General features: G+C 61.5%; 1 non-coding gene across 1 annotated transcript; it reads right to left on the bottom strand.

Moving 5' to 3' along the window:
* Positions 1–86: 86 nt before the first annotated feature.
* Positions 87–240, bottom strand: LOC140475084 (5.8S ribosomal RNA). Its single transcript, XR_011959671.1, has one exon. It is a non-coding gene; the product is annotated as a 5.8S ribosomal RNA (ribosomal RNA).
* Between the last annotated feature and the right edge of the window lie 2,260 nt (positions 241–2,500).

The following is a 2,500-nucleotide window of genomic DNA, read 5'->3' as shown; positions in this document are numbered from 1 at the left end:
GAACTTAGGGGGACAAAGAGGACGGGTCCTCTGCGACACCCCAGCCGCGCTCTCGCCAGCCAAGGCGAGTGCGATTGATTGCCAAACGACCCTCAGACAGGCGTGGCCCCGGGAAGAACCCGGGGCCGCAAAGTGCGTTCAAAGTGTCGATGATCAATGTGTCCTGCAATTCACATTAATTCTCGCAGCTAGCTGCGTTCGTCATCGACGCACGAGCCGAGTGATCCACCGTCAAGAGTTGTCTGAGTTTGTTTTAGGTCTCTCCCTCGCCAGAGGAAAGCGACCCCCCCCCCCCCCCCCCCCCCCCCCGGACCGCACATACGCTCCCCACCTTGAGCTACAGCCACCTGCACGCCGGCGTGCGGGCGGAGCAGGGTGGCGTGAAGCGATGGGGAGCACCATCCTGGTGCGGCCCGCAGAAACATACGTCTATTGGGGGGAGGAGGACAGGGCGCCCAAGAGGCGATGCGTGCCCCAACGCACCGCAGCGACGGAGGCAGGATCACCGCCACCATGTCGCCCGCCTAGTATCACGAGGCGTGCAGCAGCTTTGCCCTAGGAAAAGCAGAGGCGGGAACGGGCACCGGCCATCGGTTCGGCAGCGTCACTGACGCGTGCACGTGGCGGCGTGTCGGCGAGCGGACTTCCTGCGAGGAGGCGGGGGCGGCACTCGCCCGAGCAGACGCCCGCCCGGCCCAGCCACCGCCGAGGTGGACTGGGAGTCGCGGCAACGGCTCGTCATACTCGTTCCCACACTCACAGCGCAGCTTGCCCGCAAGCCACCGACCACCGATCGACGCCAGGCGCCCCGACCGAGAGCGGGATCGCTCGTTCGCCCTGCTGGCAGTTCGCTGGGGATCACTACTGCACGGAGCTCGGAGACCGACGGGCGGCAACTCGAGAGTCTTTAAACCACCACCCCCATCCCGCAAGTGCAAAGAGGCTGTATACGCACAGACGGGTGAGGGGAATAGGTACCCCGTCGGGTTTGAAGGGAGCGTGACTAGATAGCAACGATGTAAACCCAGCCGATTTGGGAGCGAAAAGACCGGCGCCTGCATCACCGGCTTCGTTTCCCGTGGCTGGAGAGTACACCCGAAACCCTCCGTCTGTCGCGAGCTCCCGACGACGCGGTGCCGCCAAGCAGCAGGGCCGGACCTGGTGTGGCTCCCCTCGTCGATCACAGACCGGTCGGCACTACTGACGAGACGGTGGAACGGGCTTCGCCCCTTGTGACGAAGGGTGATGCGAACCCGCCCGCCCGCGTGCGTTCGGGGTGGACTCGGCAAACGGAGATTTGAAATCGGAAAGTGTCCTCCTGCCCCGCGCAGGTAGGCGCCCAACAGTTGTGGGGGGTTTGGCGGTGACCACGGCTGCAGGGCCTGCTACCCCGACGAGCTCTCCTGCTGGCCCCGAAACCACCCTCGCGAGACAAGTTGAAACGGAAACGGGCGTACCCCCAAGCCGACGATCCTTTCTTATTTGTTACTTTTTTTTTCACTTGCTCGAGTTGTGGCGATTTGGCGGTGACCACGGCTGCAGGGCCTGCTACCCCGACGAGCTCTCCTGCTGGCCCCGAAACCACCCTCGCGAGACAAGTTGAAACGGAAACGGGCGTACCCCCAAGCCGACAGAGATCCTTTCTTATTTGTTACTTTTTTTTTTTCACTTGCTCGAGTTGTGGGGGGTTTGGCGGTGACCACGGCTGCAGGGCCTGCTACCCCGACGAGCTCTCCTGCTGGCCCCGAAACCACCCTCGCGAGACAAGTTGAAACGGAAACGGGCGTACCCCCAAGCCGACGATCCTTTCTTATTTGTTACTTTTTTTTTTCACTTGCTCGAGTTGTGGGGGTTTGGCGGTGACCACGGCTGCAGGGCCTGCTACCCCGACGAGCTCTCCTGCTGGCCCCGAAACCACCCTCGCGAGACAAGTTGAAACGGAAACGGGCGTACCCCCAAGCCGACGATCCTTTCTTATTTGTTACTTTTTTTTTCACTTGCTCGAGTTGTGGGGGTTTGGCGGTGACCACGGCTGCAGGGCCTGCTACCCCGACGAGCTCTCCTGCTGGCCCCGAAACCACCCTCGCGAGACAAGTTGAAACGGAAACGGGCGTACCCCCAAGCCGACGATCCTTTCTTATTTGTTACTTTTTTTTTCACTTGCTCGAGTTGTGGGGGTTTGGCGGTGACCACGGCTGCAGGGCCTGCTACCCCGACGAGCTCTCCTGCTGGCCCCGAAACCACCCTCGCGAGACAAGTTGAAACGGAAACGGGCGTACCCCCAAGCCGACAGAGATGCTTTCGCTCCTGTTACTTTTTTTTTCACTTGCTCGAGTTGTGGGGGTTTGGCGGTGACCACGGCTGCAGGGCCTGCTACCCCGACGAGCTCTCCTGCTGGCCCCGAAACCACCCTCGCGAGACAAGTTGAAACGGAAACGGGCGTACCCCCAAGCCGACAGAGATCCTTTCGTACTTGAACCAACACAAAGTTTGTCACGTT

Source organism: Chiloscyllium punctatum, unplaced genomic scaffold, assembly GCF_047496795.1.
Source record: "Chiloscyllium punctatum isolate Juve2018m unplaced genomic scaffold, sChiPun1.3 scaffold_1390, whole genome shotgun sequence".
NCBI lineage: Eukaryota > Metazoa > Chordata > Chondrichthyes > Orectolobiformes > Hemiscylliidae > Chiloscyllium > Chiloscyllium punctatum.
Note: the sequence above shows the minus strand (reverse complement) of the source record. Positions and strands in the feature narration are given on the sequence as shown.